General features: G+C 43.7%; 1 long non-coding RNA gene across 2 annotated transcripts; it reads right to left on the bottom strand.

The window, feature by feature from the left end:
* Positions 1 to 13,917: 13,917 nt before the first annotated feature.
* Positions 13,918 to 26,554, bottom strand: LOC134199162 (uncharacterized). 2 transcript variants are annotated; one of them, XR_009973528.1, is made up of 4 exons: positions 26,367 to 26,554; positions 19,026 to 19,129; positions 16,629 to 16,756; positions 13,918 to 16,192 (listed from the first exon to the last, which is right to left on the bottom strand). It is a non-coding gene; the product is annotated as an uncharacterized LOC134199162 (long non-coding RNA). The 2 variants fall into 2 exon arrangements; XR_009973527.1 differs by having other exon boundaries at positions 16,629 to 19,129; positions 26,367 to 26,543.
* Between the last annotated feature and the right edge of the window lie 71 nt (positions 26,555 to 26,625).

A 26,625-nucleotide genomic window follows, 5' to 3' on the forward strand; every position in this document is an offset into this window, starting at 1 on the left:
AAGACATCCTTGATTAAGGCAGCCGCCGATATTGACATGGACCTCGTTCGTGCTGCGATAGACGACTGGCCGCGCAGATTGAAGGCCTGTATTCAAAATCACGGAGGTCATTTTGAATAAACTTTAGTGTCATAAGAATCTATGTTTTGTTAAGTTCATTTTGGTATATGAATGGTTACATAATGAATAAACTTGTTTCAATTATTTTACATTAAACATGTGACAGAATTTATGACCTCATGAACAATTCGAATGACTCATGAACAATTCGAAATTCGAATTCAATAAACTTTTTTGTGGCCAGCATTCTAAAAGAAAAGTTTTTACTGTGTGACAATACTTATGACCTGACTAGTTATATATAAAGCAGATTAACTTTGTCTTTTACACTACATCACCTAGACAAACGACTGACATAGCCAAAGCGATTGCCCGGAAAAAGTGGAAGTGGGCCGGCCACATATGCCGTCGCACTGACAGTCGGTGGGGCACAAAAATACTGGAGTGGAGACCTCGTGCTGGACGTCGTAACGTGGGCAGACAGCCAACGAGGTGGACCGATGACCCGGTCAAAGTGGTTGGTAGAGACTGGATGAGAAAGGCAAGAGACCGAAGAGAACGGGGTGTTTTTTTTTTATGATTGAAGGATTACTTGTGGCCCGGAGGCCTTTCCAGTTTCACCAGGACAGGTGGGCGAGCAAAGGCTCAGCCAGGAGGGGTGGGATTTGCTAACAGCTACCCGAGCGCCTCCGAAGGAGACCTAACAGCTCAAGAGCAGCTGCTTCGCGAATGAATCTACTACCGGATCGGAATCGCAACCCGCTGAGAAGATCCGGCGAGAAACTCAGTGAGCTGATTCATGGGTTAGGTTGCACGGCGAACTCTTTGTCGAGTTCGACGAGTACGGTTACCGAGAACGGGGTGTATTCGAAGTGACGTCGTCTGAAGTCGTCGTGGCCTAAAGGATAAGACGTCCGGTGCATTCGTGTTGAGCGATGCACCGGTGTTCGAATCTCAGGCGGATACGAATTTTTCTAATGAAATACGTACTCAACAAATGTTCACGATTGATTTCCACGGTGAAGGAATAGCATCGTGTAATAAAAATGAAACCCGCAAAATTATAAGTTGCGTAACTACTGGTGGTAGGACCTCTTGTGAGTCCGCGCGGGTGGGTACCACCTCCCTGCCTATTTCTGCCGTGAAGCAGTAATGCGTTTCGTTTGAAGGGTGGAGCAGCCGTTGTAACTATACTGATACCTTAGAACTGCTATCTCAAGGTGTGTGGCGCATTTACGTTGTAGATGTCTATGGGTTCCAGTAGCCACTTAATACCAGGTGGGCTGTGAGCTCGTCCACACATCTAGGCAATAAATATAAAAAAAAACCTACACTCAGCAATGTTGTTGACGAAGTTGAAGAAGAGACCTAGAGAAATATTTGAACAGTTATGACTATAAACAAGCCTGTGCGCGATACTATGAAAGATTAAGGTAGGAAATTCAATAAAATCATTAATAAATTACGAAGCGAAGCGAGAGCGGGTCGCTAGCTTTATATAATTATTATTACTAGTGGTCCCCTGGTAGGTAGTCGACTATAACTAATGGAAATTATAAGTTTGTACACTATTATGATTCTATTGTCAAAGACTATTAAATAATTCTTTAATTACAGATTTCGTCAAAACTACACTTTAGACAAATATTAGTAAAGAGAAAACAATATTTAATCTATTCTCAGTTTGACAGGCTATAACTGACAGACTGCAAATAAACGTTTGACAAGATAGTTTTCATACTTCAGTGCAATAAACAAATAGTATGCATGCGTGTGTGTGTCAAATACATGGTAGGTAGTGTGTGTAATGTTTTCTTTATTGATTTACTGTATCTTTTATGCATTATTTTTAAAAAACATTAGCACAATGCACTTCTTCTCTATATTCTCTATAAGTGTGGAAAATTTCATACTCCTCCGTCCGCGCAATTTTCGTAAACAGGGATACAAAGTTTTTGCTTCACGTATTAATATATAGATAAAATTTTAAAAACTTTAGTAGGCTATTCATCGTTGCTCTTGTAAAACTTAAACTTAAACTTCATCACTAGGTGGTTATAATCACTTTGTGAAGTTTAAGAACTACAGTAACTGTTTAATGTCATATGAGCTGAGAGCTTGTGCATTCGTCTATTCAATAAAAACAAAATAAAAACATAATTAACTAATCAAAGTATTTCAAGGGTGCACGTATAACATTACACGGTTGTGAAAACACTCAGCTATATTAGCATTGTGAGTACCAGATGAGCGGTCTTTGTGCCCGAGACAGGCTCACGCTAAAACGAAATAACGCCGCAGAAACCATTGTCCGCGGTTTTGTAAAAAACCTCTCAGAAATATTCGATAAGACTTGTCTTGGAGGGACGTACTTGGACCTGTAAAGTATGTCTCTTTTATTTTAACGGTACGCAGCGGCTTAGCTATGCCTCTGGCATTGCTGACGTCCATGGGCGACGGTAACCACTCATTATTAGGTGGGCCGTATCCAGGCCTGTCCATCAGTGCAATAAGAAAAATTATAAGTGAGTCAAGTGACTTAATTTGACAATCTAACGATTGCACTTTCAGAAAAATTTCCGCGGCATGAATAGAACTTTTAAGTTTAAATAATAAGAGTGGAATATGCGAGTGCCCACTACTTTCACGTTGCCGATATCTTTGGTTATCTTTATCTCTAATATCTATATCTCTAATATCTAACCAGTATCCATCTAGCATTGGGAACTTTATATCGTTGTGGCTTACACGCTCTATGGAAAATTCCATCAAGAAATATTTTTATTAAACAATAGTACAGGTAAACAGGTTTTTTTCTAAGGAGAATGGACGAGCTCGTGGTCCATTTGGTGTTAGGTGGATAACGGAATCCATAGATATCGACAACGTAAATGCCATTATCTACCTTGAGACATGAGCTCTAAGTCTCAGTTTTCTGGCTATTGCGCCCTTCAAACCGAAATGCATTACTGCTTTAAGGTACGGTAATGGTACTTACCTACACGTGCGAACTCAAAAGACGCCTACCAACAATAAAACATATTCGAAAAAAAATTTAAGTTTTCATAGCTACCGACCAATGGATGACACAGTTAAACATATTGACAACGCATATATGATGCTGTCAATGTTTCTGCAAATAAATGGTATGGTAATCTAGAGTCTTTTATTTTACTTTATTTTTATTGCATAGATGGGTGGTCAAGCTCACGGCCCACCTGGTGTTAAGTGGTTACCGGAGCCCATAGACATCTATAAATGCGCCACCCACCTTGAGAGATGAGTTCTAAGGTCTCAGTATAGTTACAACGGCTGCCCCACCCTTCATACCGAAACGCATTGCTGTTTAACGGCAGAAATAGGCAGGGCGGTAGTACCTACCCGTGCGGACTCACAAGAGGTCCTATCACCGGTAATTACGCAAATTATAATTTTGCAGGTTTGATTTTTACTACACGATGTTATTCCTTCGCCGTGGAAATCAATCGTAAACATTTTTAAAGTACATATTTCACTAGAAAAATTGGTACCCGCCTGCCGGATTCGAACACCGTTGCATCGCTAGATACGAATGCACCGGATGTCTTATCCTTTAGGTTCTAGTCCTAGAATCGGTCATAAACATTGTCGAATATCCCAAAGATACACACCTCACTAAAAATGCTAAATTGGTTAAATTTTCAGTACATACCTGTAACACACACAATAAAGTAGAAGGACGACCTTTAGCTGTTTTAGTACAAAAGATCCCGGTCCGGGTAGGGCTCAATATCAGTATTTTGAGCCACTAGACTCGCATGGCATTGATCGATCGTGTGGGTCTCCACGTGGAAATGTCATTCACGAGAATCGTAATTGAATCTTATTGGGAACGAGACAGTCCGTATTTTTTAATACATTTAAGTCGATTTTAGCACTTTTGGAACGAAGTTCCTTATGGGACGATGCGGAGATACCCTATCCGGGACAAAAACGTCCGTAACGTAAGATTTTCATTAGTAATGCACACAGTGTACGACTTAATTTTGTAATGACGGACAAAAAATAACGTATTTTTTTTATAATTCATTGACCACGATCTCAGAGCGTTCGTTTGCGCAATACACTAACTCTTATGCAAACAACCGTGAATGAAGTGTACCACAATAAGTTCGCACGTTACCGAATGACCGTGGGTTGTTGCGTGACCTCCAGTTTTATTTTCTTTATACCTCGAATAGAACTTAAAATTAATATTCTTGTAATAAGGAACTTCGCTCATATCCGGTGTCCCACGACACCACACATTTTTTAGAAATTATATTATTATATTAGTATATTAAATTATATTAGTATTTTAATGATGGTTTTAATCCTGATCAGTGACGTACAATTGAAAAGGCCTGTGTTTAACAGTGGACTGCTATAGGCTGATGATGATGATGATGATAATGTTAGCTGTGAAGTAAAACATTTATGATTATAATGACTTCTTTTCGACTTATCTCTTGTTGATAAGAAATTAGAAGATCATTCTTTTCTTATCACCTCTGTCTGAAACTCTGCGAAAGCTGTTGACCTTTCCGCATTAAGCCCCTTAGTCTCCTTTTACGACCCACGGAAGGATTTTCACTGAATTTTAACACAATTTTATTAGAATTCCTTATACAGCTTAATTTTTAGTTCGCAGAGCTTAGCTCACATGCAGACTTGGTGAACGACGAGGTAAACGCAAGAAGACCACGTGTGTTTGTGTTCCATATACGGGTATCAATAGTTTGGCTTCGGATTCGTAGAAAGAATTGCACTAAATGCGTCACCTTCGTTGCCTTAATTGAGTTTTATGGTTATCAGAAACAAATCAACGCTATGCGAATGCTAAGTAAAGAAATCAAGATTTAAAAATGACTCAGCAGTACAATACCTAGATTGAAACTAATTGAATTTAGTTGTAAATCAGATTGATCTTAATATATTGTGGGTGTAGATTCACAAGGTAGATCGATGGCTTCATGATTGTCGCGGGAATCCGCTGGATACAAACAGCGCAGAGCTGGTTGTTGTGGCGAGTCCTGGATAGGCCTATGCCCAGTAATGGATTTCATTGAGCTGAATCGTAAATTTTTTGAAGGCGCTTTAACGCTCTTCTTTCCCTAACTTATGATATCGATTGGATAAATGAAAATCAAGTACATAATTCATTTAGCTGTTTCTAAAATGACACATTAATGTATTCAAAACATCACGCCAAAGCGAAGTTATCGCAATTGAGAACACAACTGAACTGGACCAAAATAATACGGTCGGATCCCGCAGCAAGTGAAAACCGGGTTATATTCCGTAATAAATAACAACTAGTATTGCAGTGAAGAGCCACGGGAATAGAACGGCAAATTAGAACGAACTGGATGGACTACACATCTGTGTATCGTGCATAATTAGCTGCTTGTCGAAACATTTGGACATTATGTATTTGTTTTGTTATTGAATATCAATTGTTTATTTTGGCTCTCCTAGTTAATTAAATTTTTCCGAACCTCAAGTCGGATTTCATTGACTTATTGCAACTGCTTACTAATCGTCTATCTATCTTTTTTATGTTTGAAAGATTACTGGTGGCCCGGAGGCCTTTCCATTTCACCAGGACAGGTGGGCGAGCAAAGGCTCAGCCAGGAGGGGTGGGATTTACTAACAACTGCCCGAGCGCCTCCGAAGGAGACCTAACAACTCATGAGCAATTGGTTCGCGAATGAATCTACTACCGGATCGGAATCGCGACCCGCTGAGAAGATCCGGCGAGAAACAGTGGGCTGATACATGGGTTAGGTTGCACGTCGACGTCTTTGTCGAGTTCGACGAGTACGGTTACCGGGGTCCCTAAGCCCGCTCCTAGTGTTAGACCTGAAGACGCGAGAGAGCTCGCGGCGTGATCGGCCTGATAGGCCAAAAACTCGGAACTATCTATCTATTCATGTACCGTCTCCTGCAAATTAACGCGCGGTGGTCGCTGCGGTCCTTGGACAACACGAACGCCGCTATTCCCATTGAGGTATAATGTGGAAGTGTAAATTGTATGGCATTACTGCAGTTCTCTTTCAAAATTTACGGCATAAATAGATAGGTTTATAGTCGTACCCGGGCAGACTTATATTATGTCTTATCTATATTAATAATATAAGACTGAACCGATTCTGGTCTAAGGTTATATTCAGAACTGCGGTATTAATCTGTAAAGGCTCAATAATTACGCAAAAAGACATATTTTCATTACACTATCTACTATTATTACTTACTACATATTTATTTATAACTTCATATACTAGAAAGTATAAAGGCGGACTTAATGCCATAGGCATTCTCTAACAGTCTACCTTAGGGGAGTGCAGAGATGAACCTTGGTAGGTGTAGTGTGAAGGTGATATTACTTAAACATATGTGTATATATAGCATACATAATATTTATAGATACAAATACTCGTACTTAAATATATATAATACTTATTTACTATGTATGTATGCGTTTAAAAATACATCTATTCAGAAATCAGTCGATCAAGATTACTTCCGGTTATACAACTTGCCAATACAAAAATTACCACACCTGTAACTGCATAATGGATTCACTGAGAAACTTATCCTATTCGAAGACGGTTAAAAAACGATAAATAACGTATACAACATTCAAGTTTGTATCGAATAAGCTTTTGTAACAAAAAACCCGTATGGAACTTACCCGATACTAATAAAAGTTTTCGAACAAGCTTTACGGAGGGTTCCGCTGTTTACATAGAACCGCCAGTTTGCTGTAATCTTCTGTACATCATAGTCGATATACATGGGTGTAAAGAGATAGGTCCCGAAACCAAAGCGGTGCTAAATTACTTTTGTTTATGTACTAGCTATTACTTTCGGCTTCGCCCGCGTCGTCAAACAAAAATGTCAATGTAGTTTCTCGTGGGAATTAGACGTTTTTTCGGGATAAAAGGTAGCATATACCTCTTTGTTCATTTTCTACATATATGTGAATTTGGTTGTGGAAACATATTTGGTTATTGTTTTAGCTATTTTTTTTAAATATTATATGTTTGTATTGTACTGTTTGTTTCGCACACATAAAAAATAATCGATTTAAATTTTTTTTTATAATTTTTCGTCCGTTGAAACTTTTAAGTACGATCGCATTCCCTATGACGCTTCTAAACATTGCGTCAAAACGTCCATCAGGCGATCGACCACGAGAGTTATGTTAACTGCGTCCGCCATAATTGTATTGAATGCATTCGAACGCGTTCAATTTGCTGCCTCCATCATTTGCATCGCATCGGTAATCATAATTGATGAGATGATTCTCAAATGGCATTATATCCGTGGTATGTGATTTTGTACTGGATTAATAGTGCACAACACAAATGTGTGTCGAGTCGTCTACGACATCGTATCGGATTCGTACGACATCGTATCGAAATCGTATGACATCGTATCAAAATCGTACGACATCGTATCGAAATCGTACGACATTTTATCGATATCGTACGACATCGTCTACATTCTAATGTAAAGGGGTTTTATCCGCAATCGAACATCTGCGAACTGCGCATTTTTGCGTGTCTTCATTATTGTCTAAATAAATTAGTATCTACTATGTACATATGAAATCTATCGGATCAGATAACGTCGGGTCGGATACAAAAAAAATATCAAAATATGAAAAGTTAAGAGTCTTGAAATTATTATCTAGTTTAGTTTATATCAAGCCTTACAAAAGAAAAATAGATAATGGTAAAAAAAATCTTAAAAAAATACGCCTTTAGAGCTAGCCGAACTAAAATGTATATAAATTATTTACAAACATATTTCATAATTGTATTTAGAACCGATAAGTATACCGAAATTCAATTTAATACGACGTCTTAAAGTAATCAAAATTATGTAAAAAAAATTACACATTTGTTACACAAAACCAAGTAGGTACACAACAAAGTAATAAAAGTGTTTTTATAATAATAAATGTTAAAAAAAACTGCCATAAACAGTTAACCGAACAAACATTTATTTCCTCCTTTTTTGTAACTTGTTGATACTGGTCAGTTGATATTTTTAATCCATTCAAACATTTTGTGATATAATAAAGATAATAAAAGCGTGTTAATAATAGAAGCGTATTGAAAGAATATGAATGTCTGATTTAATGAAAACGAACTTATCGAGGTAGCTGTTCAAGATTCAAGATCTTTACTAAACGATTTTTACCAACAGAGCTGTATGAAATACTGCATACATCAGGTTTTAGTTTTATGCGTCAGTATTGAAACATTTTCCTTTCGCTTCAAGAGACTAATATAACTAGATCATGACCGAGCTTTGCTTGTTATTCCTTCCTTTTTTTTCGATAACGCCATCTTGTTGTGTCTTTAAAGCAGTTAGTTGCTCTGAATTAAGAAAAATAGTATTATTATTCACCAATAGATGTCGGGAAGAGTCATAAAGTTGATTATCGATAAAGTTGATTATTGAAAACACGAACAAAACAACATTTTCTGAAAATTAATCGTAGCTAGATTTATCGCCCCCGAAATCCGTCCTGTATACTAAATTTTATGAAAATCGTTGGAGCCATTTCCGAGATTTAGATTATATATACCTATAAAAGAATTGCTCGTTTAAAGGTGTAAGATAGCCGACTTAACCTAATAGGTGTATGGCTTTAATAAAGAATTAAAAAAAAAGGTATAAGATAAATTCGTTGAATGTGATATGTCTTCATACGATCGATTCTAAAATTACAATCTTGATCAAACAAGGAAACGTTCTTGTTAAAAAGTTTTTGGGTAAAGGATGTCGCATTCGTTTTTGGTAATGACCTTTCGTGAACTATTAGCAAAACAAATTTAAGAATGAACAATGCAAATTGTTTTAATGTTCTTTCACGTCGTGAGAGATACATTGCTGTTATTAATTCAGTCTCGGCCGCAATGTACTCGGGGGAATCTACGGTTTCGCTGTCAAGACACTTTGGGACTTCACGGAAATTAATGTAGAGTAAAAAGTGAACAACAATAATGAAAATATAAAGCGAGAACTGCTTGTGCCTTTTTTAATAAAAGGTCAATATATTTATTTACATGCAATCCGATTATAAACGATTACGGGAATTTATATTCATATACTAGCTGACCCGGCAGACTTCGTAGTGCCTCAGTCGATAAATGAAAGGCCTAAACTTTTGTATAAAATAAACCTAAAACAAACAAAAGGAATCGGTCCGACGGGGGACACATCAACGGAAAAACAAAATTGTTATTTTTATTTAATTCCGAGGATTTTCATATTTATTTAACCTTTTAAACCTTCTCTGAACTTCCACAAATCATTCAAGACCAAAATTAGCCAAATCGGTCGAGCCGTTCTCGAGTTTTACCGAGACTAACGAACAGCAATTCATTTTTATATATATTAAGTATAGATAGATTAGGGGGATATATGAGCAATAAACGAGAGAACAGTCAAGTCAAGCCTCACTTTTAAGGATGTTTTCTATATTTCATTTGAAGATTAACATGATATAGCGTTGGGGAAGTACCAACCAGAGTTTCAGTTAAGTGGTTATTGGAGTTGATAGGTATCAAAATGGTAATGTTCATTGTCCACCCACCTTTATACACGTAGTCGCCATTCCGATAGAGGCACCCGTCACGTGCGGACGTGCTCATCGACCACTCGATCGCCCGGTCTTTGTTCGCCCGGCTTTTGTTAGCCCGGCCATTGTTCGCGCGGCCTGTGTTCGTGGTACATCTGCCGACTAAGTGCTCTTCTTGGAAGTTTTTATTTGTTTTGTTTCCTTTTGTTGTTTCTGTGCTCGTGGTACGTCTGCCGACAAACTGTTTTCCTGGAAGTGGTTAATTGTTCTGTTTCTTTTTGTTATTTCCATTTTGTTGTGTTTTTCTTTGTCCTGTAGTAATCGTGCCGCATCGCCACCTGTGTTCAATAGAACCGCTCAGGTCCGAGAAGTTGGGGCCTCGCCGCAAGGCGAGTGTTTTCAAGACCCGGGGCCGGCCCACCTGGGCACTCAGCGATCATGGACGCTGTATTCGCGGAATTCCTCCGACTTCGCCACCCACAGCTCGCCTCAGAGTTTCTGGCCTTCAAGGCCGATCACATCGCGAGCCCTCTCGTGGACTCCGCCGAGCTCGCTGCTCCTGCGTCGCCTGTACCTGCGTGCAAAGCTTCTGCATCGAGCACCGCAGCCTCCGTCGTGCATGCCGTTCCCGCGTCGCCTATACTGGCGAGTAAAACTGCTGCGTCGTCCGCCGTGGCCACCGTTCCAGCAGCGCGATCATCCGCAGCCTCCGTCGTGCCCTCCAAAACACCTGCTCGTAGGTCACCTGCGCCCGCCTCCTCGTCCTCCGACTCTGACTCGGAGATGGAGGTCGACCTCGCTCCCGCCTCATCAACGGATGGATTCACCCTGGTACAAAAGGGTAAGAAGCGTGCCGCGGAGTCTCGAGCTCCCGCGGCCGCTAAAATTAGCAAAGCCGCGAACGCGTCGCGCCCCCGCCCTCATACCACGGCCCTCTGCACTCGCGATCAAAAAACCGCGACGGAACCGCCTAGCTGCGTCCTGTGTCGTACACAGGGTCACCCCGCAAATTACCGCGGATGCCCCCGAGCCCCGAAAATAAATCGCCGCGTCGCCCGCCAAAACCGCCTCCGAGCTTCCGGCCCAGACATCAAAGCCTCGGCACCCTCTGTGTCGCAGGCTAAGCCAGCGTTCGTTCCGGCGCCGGTGCCCAGTGTCTCGGCTTGGGCGAAACCGCTGCCGTACACGAACGCGGTTACAACTCCCTCCTTCGCGATTCGTCCCGCCCCCGCAACTCGTCCCTCTCCCGCGACTTGCCCTCCGACCGCGTCCGACAATCTCGCTTTAGCGATCGACTTCTTTCAGTCGATCAACTTTGAGCGCGTTAACGCTTTGGGCGACGCCATTCGTGCTGCCTCCACTGCACAACACTTTATCGCCGTTGGGCAAGAATACGCCGACGTATACGCGTCATTAAATACGTACGTCCTCCCCTCACTCCGCCGGTAATCAATGGCGTATATAAGTAGAATAAAGCCCCTATCCGTAACGATAGGATTTTTTAACGCTTACGGTCTCGCAAATCAACGTGATCAGGTTTCTGATTTTTTGCGTGACCATCAAATTGATATCTTTTTAGTGCAGGAGACCCTACTTAAGCCCGCGCGCCGTGACCCTAAAATCGCGAACTATAACATGGTCAGGAATGACAGGCTCTCTGCTCGTGGTGGTGGTACCGTCATTTACTATAGAAGAGCCCTGCATTGCGTCCCGCTCGATCCTCCCGCGCTCGCTAATATCGAAGCATCAGTGTGCCGAATCTCACTGACGGGACACGCGCCGATCGTTATCGCGTCCGTTTATCTTCCACCGGATAAGATCGTTCTAAGCAGTGATATCGAGGCGCTGCTCGGCATGGGGAGCTCTGTCATTCTGGCGGGCGACCTAAATTGTAAACACATCAGGTGGAACTCACACACCACAACCCCGAATGGCAGGCGGCTTGATGCGTTAGTCGATGATCTCGCCTTCGATATCGTCGCTCCGCTAACACCGACTCACTACCCGCTAAATATCGCGCATCGCCCGGATATACTCGACATAGCGTTATTAAAAAACGTAACTCTGAGCTTACACTCGATCGAAGTAGTTTCAGAGTTAGATTCAGACCACCGTCCCGTCGTTATGAAGCTCGGTCGCGCTCCCGACTCCGTTCCCGTCACGAGGACTGTGGTGGATTGGCACACGCTGGGCATCAGCCTGGCTGAATCTGATCCACCATCGCTCCCGTTTAATCTGGACTCTACCCCGTCTCCTCAGGATACCGCTGAAGCCATAGACAAACAAGTTGTAGCGGAGGATTTCCTTCACCGCTTCAAATTGTCCGATGATATTAGGGAACTCCTTAGAGCTAAGAACGCCTCGATACGCGCCTACGACAGGTATCCTACCGCGGAAAATCGTATTCGAATGCGTGCCCTACAACGCGACGTAAAGTCTCGCATCGCCGAAGTCCGAGATGCCAGATGGTCTGATTTCTTAGAAGGACTCGCGCCCTCCCAAAGGTCTTACTACCGCTTAGCTCGTACTCTCAAATCGGATACGGTAGTAACTATGCCCCCCCTCGTAGGCCCCTCAGGCCGACTCGCGGCGTTTGATGATGACGAAAAAGCAGAGTTGCTGGCCGATACATTGCAAACCCAGTGCACGCCCAGCACTCAATCCGTGGACCCTGTTCATGTAGAATTAGTAGACAGTGAGCTAGAACGCAGAGTCTCCTTGCCACCCTCGGATGCGTTACCACCCGTCACCCCGATGGAAGTTAAAGACTTGATCAAAGACCTACGTCCTCGCAAGGCTCCCGGTTCCGACGGTATATCCAACCGCGTTATTAAACTTCTACCCGTCCAACTCATCGTGATGTTGGCATCTATTTTCAATGCCGCTATGGCGAACTGTATCTTTCCCGCGGTGTGGAAAGAAGCGGACGTTATCGGCATACATAAACCCGGTAAACCAAAAAATCATCCGACGAGCTACCGCCCGATTAGCCTCCTCATGTCTCTAGGCAAACTGTATGAGCGTCTGCTCTACAAACGCCTCAGAGACTTCGTCTCATCCAAGGGCATTCTCATCGATGAACAATTCGGATTCCGTACAAATCACTCATGCGTTCAACAGGTGCACCGCCTCACGGAGCACATTCTTGTGGGGCTTAATCGACCAAAACCGTTATACACGGGAGCTCTCTTCTTCGACGTCGCAAAAGCGTTCGACAAAGTCTGGCACAACGGTTTGATTTTCAAACTATTCAACATGGGTGTGCCGGATAGTCTCGTGCTCATCATACGGGACTTCTTGTCGAACCGCTCTTTTCGATATCGAGTCGAGGGAACCCGCTCCTCCCCACGACCTCTCACAGCTGGAGTCCCGCAAGGCTCTGTCCTTTCACCCCTCCTATTTAGCTTATTCGTTAACGATATTCCCCGGTCGCCGCCGACCCATTTAGCTTTATTCGCCGACGACAGACTGTTTACTATTCCAGTAGAAACAAGTCCCTAATCGCGAAGAAGCTTCAGAGCGCAGCCCTAGCCCTAGGACAGTGGTTCCAAAAATGGCGCATAGACATCAACCCAGCGAAAAGTACTGCGGTGCTATTTCAGAGGGGAAGCTCCACACGGATTTCCTCCCGTATTAGGAGAAGGAATCTCACACCCCCGATTACTCTCTTTAGTCAATCCATACCCTGGGCCAGGAAGGTCAAGTACCTGGGCGTTACCCTGGATGCATCGATGACATTCCGCCCGCATATAAAATCTGTCCGTGACCGTGCCGCGTTTATTCTCGGTAGACTCTACCCCATGATCTGTAAGCGGAGTAAAATGTCCCTTCGGAACAAGGTGACACTTTACAAAACTTGCATAAGGCCCGTCATGACTTACGCGAGTGTGGTGTTCGCTCACGCGGCCCGCACACACATAAACACCATTCAATCTCTACAATCCCGCTTTTGCAGGTTAGCCGTCGGAGCTCCATGGTTCGTGAGGAACGTTGACCTACACGACGACCTGGGCCTCGAATCTATACAGAAATACATGAAGTCAGCGTCGGAACGGTACTTCGATAAGGCTATGCGTCATGATAATCGCCTTATCGTAGCCGCCGCTGACTACTCCCCGAATCCTGATCATGCAGGAGCCAGTCACCGTCGACGCCCTAGACACGTCCTTACGGATCCATCAGATCCAATAACCTTTGCACTAGACGCCTTCAGCTCTAGGAGCAGGCTTAGGGACCTCGGTAACCGTACTCGTCGAACTCGACAAAGAGTTCGCCGTGCAACCTAACCCATGAATCAGCTCGCTGAGTTTCTCGCCGGATCTTCTCAGCGGGTCGCGATTCCGATCCGGTAGTAGATTCATTCGCGAAGCAGCTACTCTTGAGTTGTTAGGTCTCCTTCGGAGGCGCTCGGGTAGCTGTTAGCAAATCCCACCCCTCCTGGCTGAGCCTTTGCTCGCCCACCTGTCCTGGTGAAACTGGAAAGGCCTCCGGGCCACCAGTAATCCTTCAATCATAAAAAAAAAAAAAAAACACGTAGTCGAAATTTAAATTCTTATTTAAAACTACAGTCTCCACCTACCTTCTAAACTAGAGTACATGACCGTTGTAAACAAGAAATACGAGGGCCTGCGATAGTCATTTGAACAATGGCATGACTCATCACGATAATTTTTTTTTTTATCAATGCCCTACTTCACCAAATTACTTGCCCATAGGTCGATTTTTATTTTATTTTATTATATTGCTTCGATTGGTGGACGAATTCACGGCCCACTTGAGGACATTTACAACGTAAATGCCGCCACCTGCCATGAGATATGAGTTCTAAGGTCTTAGTTTTTAAAGTACAACGGCTGCCCCATCCTTCACACCGAAACGCATTACTGCTTCACGGCAGAAATAGGCAGGGTGGTAGTCCCTACCCGTGCGGACTCACAAGAGGTACTACCACCACTAAATCTTTATATATAAAAATGAATTGCTGTTCATTAGTCTCGCTAAAACTCGAGAACGGCTGGACCGATTTGGCTAATTTTGGTCTTGAATTATTTGTGGAAGTCCAGAGAAGGTTTAAAAGGTAAAAAGTAAAAAAAATGTTTTTCCTTTGATGTGTCCTCCGTCAGACGGATTCCTTTTGATTTATGTTTATTTTATACAAAAGTTTAGGTCTTTTATTTATCGATTGAGGCACTACGAAGTCTGCCGGGTCAGCTAGTACGCTAATAAATTCCTCATGCTGTTGAGACACGAATGCAATAACCAGTCAATAGTCTGGATATCTCAAGGCGTACGTTTATTCTGTACATCAATATGTATGGTATCGATAAGCTCCATTATGGTCTCGTGCATTAAACGTCAAGACCACTTAAAGCTTGTTCAGCCAGCCGTTGCAGTCGAGACCCGGTGTCGGAGCCGGCGGGGTAATAAGTCGAGGAAGACATTTTCTAAAGTCTACATTAGCTAAGGATATCTTATATGATCTATATATTTCTATTTTTTTTAAAGGACCTAGGGATTTTTTAGTGTTTGTCTTCATCATGTGGAACGCTTTTAAAAAGCTTTATCAGATTTCTTCACGGATTTATTTTTTATAGCGTATGTGTTGAAATTAGCTCTCGGTGCCCATCGTGTAAGTAGTTACCGGAACCCATTGGCGACATAGACATGAGTTAGAAATCACAATTGTATTGTACATATAACGGTTGCACTACTTCTGATAACGTCTAAGTAAGTTGTTAATTCCATGTTGGTTTTTGGGCGTAATAATATACTTAGGCGCATCTTCGGAATAGTCATGGAAGGAGAAGGAGAAGGAATCCTGAGCTAAACCAAATTTACGATGAGCCGAATGTCATGAAGACCACAAAGATCAGATGCCTGCGATGGGAAGGCGTGCTCTGCGCGAATTGACGAGGCTAGAGTACTCAAACGCCTCCTGGAAGGCTGGCTGGAGAGCCGCAGTAGGAATGCTTGTTTTTTCCTACCTAAGCTGAGAGCCTTGAGAGGCTATATCAGCGTGACCTTAACCAGTAGGTGAGCTCACGGGGCTCAAACCTGACGACGTTGCTAACACGAACGTCGCAAGCGACGGGTTCGACGAGAACGATGACCGGTGCTTGAGGTACCTAAAAGCACCGTTAGTGAATCGGGAGGATCCGAAATGAATAGGAGGGCAGGCCCAAGCTCAGATGGTTATATGGCGTCGATCAGGACACAAATAACTTAGGGGTGATAATTTAGAGAAGGAAAATCACGAATAAATCGCAATGGAGAACTTTACTGGACCAAGCTAAGGCCTACTCGCGGCTGTAAAAAATTTACAAGAAGAACTCCTTACTAATTATCAATTCTCAAACGCCCGCAGGAAAACCGAGCCTTGAACAAGCTGTGATTTGAAGCATACGTCCTGTATCTTGCATCTGGTACTTATTTTCGTAGGCAGCTTCTGTATCTGACGTTTCAAACGTTGAAGTATCATTGCAGTTTGCACGTTGAAAATTGCTGTTTTGTGTTAAGCTAAATAAAATAAAAGGAATCGTTTCAAAGTGAATGATTTACGGAAAATCATACACGACATTATTCAATTACACCTTACTGGTGGTAGGACCTTTTATGAGTCCGCGTGGGTAAGTACCACCATCCTGCCTCTTTCTGCCGTGAAGCAGTAATGCGTTTCGGTCTGAAGGGTAGGGCAGCCGTTGTAACTATACTACGGCGCATTTACGTTGTAGATGTCGATGGGCTCCAGTGACCACGTAACACTAGGTGGGCTGTGAGCTAGTCCACCCATCTAAGCAATAAATAAATAAAAATGGCATCTATTTATTTGTGAAACGCTTAACAGATATTTCAACTTACGATAAAAACTGTTCACTTCAAGAATATGTTCTTTATTCGGTTGGCTTTGTTAGCTACAGCTAGAGGCTACATCATTACTAATTGGATTTCTCACCTTGAAACGCGTTCGACATCTCATTTGCATTGTAATATCTATATCACTCTTGAATCAGGCACATGACTCGTTCAGAATAGAAATAATCTGGGACTTCTGCGTGAAGACTCAAACACGTCATAAGTTATCTAAATTTTGGAGTTCCGATGTTGTTATTCCTTATGAAATCATCACATAGATAAAGAGACACAATTAGTGGTGGGACCTCTTGTGAGTCCGCACGGGTAGGTACCACCGCCTTGCCTATTTCTGCCGTGAAGCAGTAATGCGTTTCGGTTTGAAGGGTTGGGCAGCCGTTGTAACTATACTGAGACATTAAAACTTATATCGCAGGGTGGGTGGCGCATTTACGTTCTAGATGTCTATGGACTCCAGTAACCACTTAACATCAGGAGGGCTATGAGCTCGTGAGCAACAAAAAATAAATAAACACTAGGTTAACCTAAGGAGCTATCTAAAAATCTATTAATTTAATACTAACAGTACTCAAAACAAACTCACAACTTATCTACAACAGCTTTGTTATTCTTTTGTTGTCGTCGAAGATCTCCGTGAGGGATATTTACGAAGTTACTTATAAAATATCTGCCCATGGATTAGAATAATGCATCTCCAGCTCTACCAGGACGAGCACGGGCTTATCCAGGTAGCCTTGTAGATTTGCTAACATCCAGTTCGGAATAATAATTCTGTCTGAACTGGTCGTGAGTCCGATTCACGTATTTATTATTACTAGTAGTCCCGCAGTAGTCGAAATTCGACTTGAATTAATTTAAATTATAAAGGACAAACCCGAAATCCATACAAACTTGGGCCTGGCGTTACAGTGCTAGAATTTGGGCATAAGTTACAATACCTAAGAAGGTTTCATGAGCCCAATTTTCAGGTCTCCCAGCAATGGCCAAATTGGTAAAATCAGACAATGTTTACATTTTAGGTTATGTTTATTGTTCGAGATATTTTAATAAAAACGATATTTTTGAGGCTGTTTCCTACTAAAGATGAGTAATTTTTTACGAAACCTGTTGCAGCAACAGGTTGCTTTAAAATAAAAATGGAACCTGTTACGAGAAATCGTGCGTTAGGTTGTTTACGAAAACGAACGAAAGCCAAAAATTAAAAACAACGTAATGCGAAACGCGCTGCGCACGAAATGATTTTTTTAAGGGATTTTGTGACCTGGTAACTAAGACCTTTAGGTCAGTCTTATTTTAATTTTAATGAAAACTTTTTTATATGAAAAACTATATTTAACTGATAACTTTTTTATATAAAATATAAATCATTACGTGCTCCCATAATATTATCTCATCACATTTCATTTCATTTTATTTCATGCCTTTTTTTATTTTTATTTTTTATTGCTTAGATACCCATCGACGAGCTCACAGCCCACCTGATGTTAAGTGGTTACTGGAGCTCATAGACATGTACGACGTAAATGCGCCACCCACCTTGAGATATAAGTTCTAAGGTCTCAGTATAGTTACAACGGCTGCCCCGCCCTTCAAACTGAAACGCATTACTGCTTTACGGCAAAATCCAAAATATCTTCAGTTGGCAACATTAAAGATAACATAACACGATTTGATACATTTGTGTTTTTCTATGGCATAGTCACATTAATATAAAAATGCAAAACTACCCTTTCATGCTGTATTTAATGTTGTCGGTTGTAGATATTTTGAATTGCCGCCATTGTAATTAGTTGTGTCACGATTCGATGGCCATACTCTATTTACATTGATTAAAATACCTATAAAAACAGTCATTTATCCTTAAGCAAAAGAGTATTAATTATTTTTTACACTTGATTTCCACTAAATCGATCCTATTTTATGGATGTTCTAATTCTAATCCGCACGTTTGTGGAGCTAGTTACGTATATTGAAATAAGTGTTGCAGATGTTTACAAAGATTGTTTAAAACAAAAAATTGAATTCAACTTATTTTCTACACTTGGCCATTGTCAATGAAGCTAAGATTTTAATAGGTTAATCAAGCAAAATAGACGAATTTTTTGGTACATATCCCATTCGTGTAACGCTTAGGCCCAAAATGGGGTTTCTCCTTTCATACTCCTCCGCCCGCGCAATATTCGTAAAAAGGGATACAAAGTGTTTGCTTCACGTATTAATATATAGATTATATTATTAACACGGCCGGTGTTCCGCAATCAAGTGTGCTACTATACCATCATTCTAGCGGTTCTAGCTCTAATGCTGAGTTTAAGCACAATACAGGTACCGTACTTGTCAAGCTCGTCGAAGACCGACGTGCAACATACCTCATATTGACAGCCCGCTGAGTTTCTCGCCGGATATTGTCAGCGGGTCGCAAATACGATACGGTAGTAGAAGCATTCGCGAAGCAGCTATCCTTGGACTGTCAAATTACCTTCGGCAGCTATCAAGAAATCTCAATCCTCCTGGCTGAACCCGTGTCCGCTCAACTGTCCCGGTAGAACTGGGAAGGCGTCTGAGGCACGTGCAATCCCTCCACTAACAAAAACAATCGTAATTATAAATGACACGCATCTTGATATTATGTAACAGTTTTAATATACATTGTAAGAATTGCTCTATACCCGGTATAATTCAATTCCTCAGATATGAATTTCAATATGTTTTTGACAGTTCAATGTAATCATAATAAGATAATAATTTCGTAGCTTTGCAAGTGATGTCAGAAGCGAAAACCAATGTACAAACTAAATTTTAATCTCGCAAACAAATGTGATTACAATTTCGATATTGTTTGATTGTAGGCTCTATTAATTTCCACGAATAATAAATATTTGTTAAGTAAACAATCGAAGTAATTAAATTTCAAAGTGCGTGGGTATATTACACAAACAATGTTTAGACAAATCTACGCGAAAACATATTGTTGTTTAAAATTATTACTTTTTGCAGTACACGCGTCGCTGTGTTCACCAGGTCTGCTGGAGATGTCAAAGTTTAAGTTGAATTGTATGACACATTCCAGCCGTTAAGCCGAGGACTGCTTTATAATAGAAATATCCGACATGTTGTTACATACCTTTTTTTTTGATGATTTATAAACACCATATTTTTCTTGCAATACATAATAATCTTTGGTAATAAGACAATCAGGTTGAATCTAATCGTAAACAACTTTAAAATTCGATGCCAAGCACTAACGAGCATTTTAAATCAGTGCATTGTTTTCGTTACACTATCTTCTTACGAATTACGCTAAGCGAATTACCAGGTTTAAAAGAACAGAAGATTGTCCGTGTTCTAGAATACGTAATTAATCTATTTTATTCGCTGCCTTAACTTCAGAGTAGCCGGGAAACGTAGTTTTTGTCTGCGCAGATCAAAACGCTCTTCCTTAAGTTAAAGGAAGTCAGTGAAACCGAATTGTTATTTCTTTAAAGTTGGATCTATATTTTTAACGACTATCATCCTTTGCGATGGTAAACAGCTAATTTGTTACTTTTATCAGCGTGTTTTATTCAAGCGAATTTCGAATATAATAATTTGGAATTTGTTCACGAAAAGTAATGAGTAAATGAGTATTTAGAAAATTGTAAATAAGTGACTGTGGTTTTGATGTTGGTCTTTAAACACAGTTTTTATGCGAGAATCACTATGTAGCAGCCTCCAGTTGCACTGAAGCGTCCGTATTTCTTGCAAGGCAGGTGTATTTGTTTATTGATTGATAAAAGAGGTGTTGAACTCACGGCCCATATGTTCAATGGTGGTCGAACCTACTGCGGGTTTACCACCACTCATCTCGAGATATGAGAGCGAACCATCAATTATCAAAAGTTTCCACCCTTCAAGCCGAAACGCATCGCTTAGTTATAGTTACGATCAGCTAACTTTACGTATCAGCACCATTTAGTTAGACGATAGCCAATTTTGAACGGTTAGCAACTTCAAGGACTTCTTTATGGATTGACTCTTGACTGTATTTTTTGTGTACCTCAGAAATGTTTTTGTAAGGGAACCGATGATACCTTTTTTATTTGAAATCTGGAGTCATTTAACTTATTACAAGTTCTGGTAATTAAGTAGTTTTTGAGTTGTCCTTAATAATGCATATTTAATTTACTTCGACTGCATTGGTGATGGACTCATTTTATTTCATCGAAGTAGGCTTTCTTTTTTGCTACCCTGTTATCTTGTATATAATGTGCGTAACTATATGTCGGAGACGGTCATTAGTTTGGCAGCTCATTCCGATAGAGGCACCCGTCACGTGCGGACGTGCTCATCGTCCACTCGATCGCCCGGTCTTTGTTCGCCCGGCTTTTGTTAGCCCGGCCATTGTTCGCGCGGCCTGTGTTCGTGATACATCTGCCGACCAAGTGTGTTTCCTGGAAGCTTTTATTTGTTTTGTTTTAGTTATTTTTGTGTTCGTGGAACATTTGCCGACAAAGTGGTTTCCTGCAAGTATTTATTTGTTTTGTTTCTTTTCGTAATTTCTGTTTTGTTGTGCTTTTTCTTTGTCCTGTAGTAATCGCGCCGCATTGCCACCTGTGTTCAATAGAACCGCTCAGGTCCGAGAAGTTGGGGCCTCGCCGCAAGGCGAGTGTCTTCAAGACCCGGGGCCGCCCCACCTGGGTACTCAGCGATCATGGACGCTGTATTCGCGGAATTCCTCCGACTTCGCCACCCACAGCTCGCCTCAGAGTTTCTGGCCTTCAAGGCCAATCACACTGCGAGCCCTCTCGAGGACTCCGCCGCGCTCGCTGCTCCTGCGTCGCCTGTACCTGCGTGCAGAGCTTCTGCATTGAGCACCGCAGCCTCTGTCGTTCCTGCCGCTCCCGTGTCGCCTATACTGGCGAGAAAAGCTGCTGCGTCGTCCGCCGTGACCATCGTTTCAGCTGAGCGATCATCCGCGGCCTCCGTCGCGCCCTCTAAAACACCTACACTTGCTCGTAGGTCGCCTGCACCCGCCTCCTCGTGCTCCGACTCTGACTCGGACATGGAGGTCGACCTCGCCCCCGCCTCATCGACGGATGGATTCACCCTGGTACAGAAGGGTAAGAAGCGTGCCGCGGAGTCTCGAGCTCCCGCGGCCGCTAAAATTAGCAAAGCCGTGAACGCGTCGCGCCCACGCCCTCAGACTCCCGTTGCGCCCCCAGCCCGTGCCACTCCGTCGCCGCGTCCGGTGGCACAAAATAAAACCCAGACCCCTCCCCCGGTTATCCTTCAGGAGAAGGCAGCTTGGGATCGAGTTTGCCTAGCCCTTAAGGCCAAAAATATCAATTTCACGAATGCCCGTAACCTCGCGAACGGCATTCAAATTAAGGTTCAAACACCCGACGACCATAGGGCCCTCTCTTCTTACCTCCGTAAGGAGCGTATAAGTTTCCATACGTATACGCTCCAGGAGGAGCGCGAACTCCGCGTTGTAATACGCGGAATCCCTAAAGAGTTAGATGTAGAGCTCGTAAAAGCCGACCTGTTAGAACAAGGCCTACCAGTGAATTCTGTGCACCGTATGCACACCGGTCGCGGTAGGGAGCCATATAATATGGTTCTAGTCGCTCTCCAGCCTACCCCCGAGGGTAAGAAAATCTTTAACACACAGACCGTCTGTAGGCTCTCTGGTATCGCTGTCGAAGCCCCCCATAAAAAAGGCACTCCTAGCCAGTGCCATAACTGTCAATTGTACGGGCACTCTTCCCGTAACTGTCACGCGCGCCCCCGATGTGTTAAGTGTTTGGGCGATCACGCCACGGCCCTCTGCGCTCGCGACCAAAAAACCGCGACGGAACCGCCTAGCTGCGTCCTGTGTCGAACACAGGGTCACCCCGCGAATTACCGTGGTTGCCCCCGAGCCCCTAAAATAAATCGCCGCGTCGCCCGCCAAAACCGCCTCCGAGCTTCCGGCCCAGACATCAAAGCCTCGGCACCCTCTGCGTCGCAGGCTAAGCCAGCGTTCGTTCCGGCGGCGGTGCCCAGTGTCTCGGCCTGGGCAAAACCGCTGCCGTACACGAACACGGCTACAACTCCCTCCTCCGCGATTCGTCCCGCCCCCGCGACTCGTCCCTCTCCCGCGACTTGCCCTCCGACCGCGTCCGAAAATCTCGCTTTAGCGATCGACTTCTTTCAGTCGATCAACTTTGAGCGCGTTAACGCTTTGGGCGACGCCATTCGCGCTGCCTCCACTGCACAACACTTTATCGCCGTTGTGCAGGAATACGCCGACGTATACGCGTCATTAAATACGTACGTCCTCCCCTCACTCCGCCGGTAATCAATGGCGTATATAAGTAGAATAAAGCCCCTATCCGTAACGATAGGATTTTTTAACGCTTACGGTCTCGCAAATCAACGTGATCAGGTTTCTGACTTTTTGCGTGACCATCAAATTGATATCTTTTTAGTGCAGGAGACCCTACTTAAGCCCGCGCGCCGTGACCCTAAAATCGCGAACTATAACATGGTCAGGAACGACAGGCTCTCTGCCCGTGGTGGTGGTACCGTCATTTACTATAGAAGAGCCCTGCATTGCGTCCCGCTCGATGCTCCCGCGCTCGCTAATATCGAAGCATCAGTGTGCCGAATCTCACTGACGGGACACGCGCCGATCGTTATCGCGTCCGTTTATCTTCCACCGGATAAGATCGTTCTAAGCAGTGATATCGAGGCGCTGCTCGGTATGGGGAGCTCTGTCATTCTGGCGGGCGACCTAAATTGTAAACACATCAGGTGGAACTCACACACCACAACCCCGAATGGCAGGCGGCTTGACGCGTTAGTCGATGATCTCGCCTTCGATATCGTCGCTCCGCTAACCCCGACTCACTACCCGCTAAATATCGCGCATCGCCCGGATATACTCGACATAGCGTTATTAAAAAACGTAACTCTGCGCTTACACTCGATCGAAGTAGTTTCAGAGTTAGATTCAGACCACCGTCCCGTCGTTATGAAGCTCGGTCGCGCTCCCGATTCCGTTCCCGTCACGAGGACTGTGGTGGATTGGCACACGCTGGGCATCAGCCTGGCTGAATCTGATCCACCATCGCTCCCGTTCAACCCGGACTCAATCCCGTCTCCTCAGGATACCGCTGAAGCCATAGACATCTTAACGTCACACATCACCTCGACATTAGATAGGTCATCGAAACAAGTTGTAGCGGAGGACTTCCTTCACCGCTTCAAATTGTCCGACGATATTAGGGAACTCCTTAGAGCTAAGAACGCCTCGATACGCGCCTACGACAGGTATCCTACCGCGGAAAATCGTATTCGAATGCGTGCCCTACAACGCGACGTAAAGTCTCGCATCGCCGAAGTCCGAGATGCCAGATGGTCTGATTTCTTAGAAGGACTCGCGCCCTCCCAAAGGTCTTACTACCGCTTAGCTCGTACTCTCAAATCGGATACGGTAGTAACTATGCCCCCCCTCGTAGGCCCCTCAGGCCGACTCGCGGCGTTCGATGATGACGAAAAAGCAGAGCTGCTGGCCGATACATTGCAAACCCAGTGCACGCCCAGCACTCAATCCGTGGACCCTGTTCATGTAGAATTAGTAGACAGTGAGGTAGAACACAGAGCCTCCTTGCCACCATCGGATGCGTTACCACCCGTCACCCCGATAGAAGTTAAAGACTTGATCAAAGACCTACGTCCTCGCAAGGCTCCCGGTTCCGACTGTATATCTAACCGCGTTATTAAACTTCTACCCGTCCAACTCATCGTGATGTTGGCATCTATTTTCAATGCCGCTATGGCGAACTGTATCTTTCCCGCGGTGTGGAAAGAAGCGGACGTTATCGGCATACATAAACCCGGTAAACCAAAAAATCATCCGACGAGCTACCGCCCGATTAGCCTCCTCATGTCTCTAGGCAAACTGTATGAGCGTCTGCTCTACAAACGCCTCAGAGACTTCGTCTCATCCAAGGGCATTCTCATCGATGAACAATTCGGATTCCGTACAAACCACTCATGCGTTCAACAGGTGCACCGCCTCACGGAGCACATTCTTGTGGGGCTTAATCGACCAAAACCGTTATACACGGGAGCTCTCTTCTTCGACGTCGCAAAAGCGTTCGACAAAGTCTGGCACAATGGTTTGATTTTCAAACTATTCAACATGGGCGTGCCGGATAGTCTCGTGCTCATCATACGGGACTTCTTGTTGAACCGCTCTTTTCGATATCGAGTCGAGGGAACCCGCTCCTCCCCACGACCTCTCACAGCTGGAGTCCCGCAAGGCTCTGTCCTCTCACCCCTCCTATTTAGCTTATTCGTCAACGATATTCCCCGGTCGCCGCCGACCCATTTAGCTTTATTCGCCGACGACACGACTGTTTACTATTCTAGTAGAAATAAGTCCCTAATCGCGAAGAAGCTTCAGAGCGCAGCCCTAGCCCTAGGACAGTGGTTCCGAAAATGGCGCATAGACATCAACCCAGCGAAAAGTACTGCGGTGCTATTTCAGAGGGGAAGCTCCACACGGATTTCCTCCCGGATTAGGAGGAGGAATCTCACACCCCCGATTACTCTCTTTAGACAACCCATACCCTGGGCCAGGAAGGTCAAGTACCTGGGCGTTACCCTGGATGCATCGATGACATTCCGCCCGCATATAAAATCAGTCCGTGACCGTGCCGCGTTTATTCTCGGTAGACTCTACCCCATGATCTGTAAGCGGAGTAAAATGTCCCTTCGGAACAAGGTGACACTTTACAAAACTTGCATAAGGCCCGTCATGACTTACGCGAGTGTGGTGTTCGCTCACGCGGCCCGCACACACATAGACACCCTCCAATCCCTACAATCCCGCTTTTGCAGGTTAGCTGTCGGGGCTCCGTGGTTCGTGAGGAACGTTGACCTACACGACGACCTGGGCCTCGAATCAATTCGGAAATACATGAAGTCAGCGTCGGAACGATACTTCGATAAGGCTATGCGTCATGATAATCGCCTTATCGTTGCCGCCGCTGACTACTCCCCGAATCCTGATCATGCAGGAGCCAGTCACCGTCGACGCCCTAGACACGTCCTTACGGATCCATCAGATCCAATAACCTTTGCATTAGATGCTTTCAGCTCTAATACTAGGGGCAGGCTTAGGGACCCCGGTAACCGTACTCGTCGAACTCGACAAAGAGGTCGACGTGCAACCTAACCCATGCATCAGCCCGCTGAGTTTCTCGCCGGATCTTCTCAGCGGGTCGCGATTCCGATCCGGTAGTAGATTCATTCGCGAAACAATTGCTCTTGAGTTGTTAGGTCTCCTTCGGAGGCGCTCGGGCAGTTGTTAGCAAATCCCACCCCTCTTGGCTGAGCCTTTGTTCGCCCACCTGTCCTGGTGAAACTGGAAAGGCCTTCGGGCCACCAGTAAACTTTCAATCATAAAAAAAAAAAAAAAAAAGTTTGGCAGCTAAACGAAATGCAGCACGATTCCCGATAGATGGCAGCATGATTGCGGTATCTTCGGATCTCGGCTGACTTCGTGCTACAACAGAGCCTAACCGATGGAACGAAGCCGCCATCACACTTACCAACCAGCCTTTTTGAAGAGCGGTGCCTCCGTCCTAAGAACTGTCATTCGCTTTCGTTTGCCAAGCCCGATCACCCTATTCGCCCCTACGATGTCTGACGATGGTGTTAGTAATTGTGGCTTCTCCGACATATAAATGCAATTATAGAGAAGTGCTGAGGTTTACGAAAGTTAACAATTTCAACATTTATCGTACAGTGGTAAATAAAAAGCTATCGGAACATACAAGCTTATAAGCACCTTTCCATTATTTCATTCGCGTGATGCAAATCAACGCAAACTTCAATTGGGGCTTTTGGAAACCTGTGACAGATCTGGGTTCAGTTCATAACGTTCAATTAATATTAGACGCGATGTTAATGGCTCCAACTGGATTTTCAAATTAACTTCAAAAGTAAGGGTACTTAAATAAACAAAAAAACGTTTGCAAATTCACATGGGATAGAAATGAAATCTACAGATTTGTTATATCTCATTCTATGACAAGCCTACATGTCTT

Source organism: Bombyx mori, chromosome 7, assembly GCF_030269925.1.
Source record: "Bombyx mori chromosome 7, ASM3026992v2".
Lineage (NCBI taxonomy): Eukaryota > Metazoa > Arthropoda > Insecta > Lepidoptera > Bombycidae > Bombyx > Bombyx mori.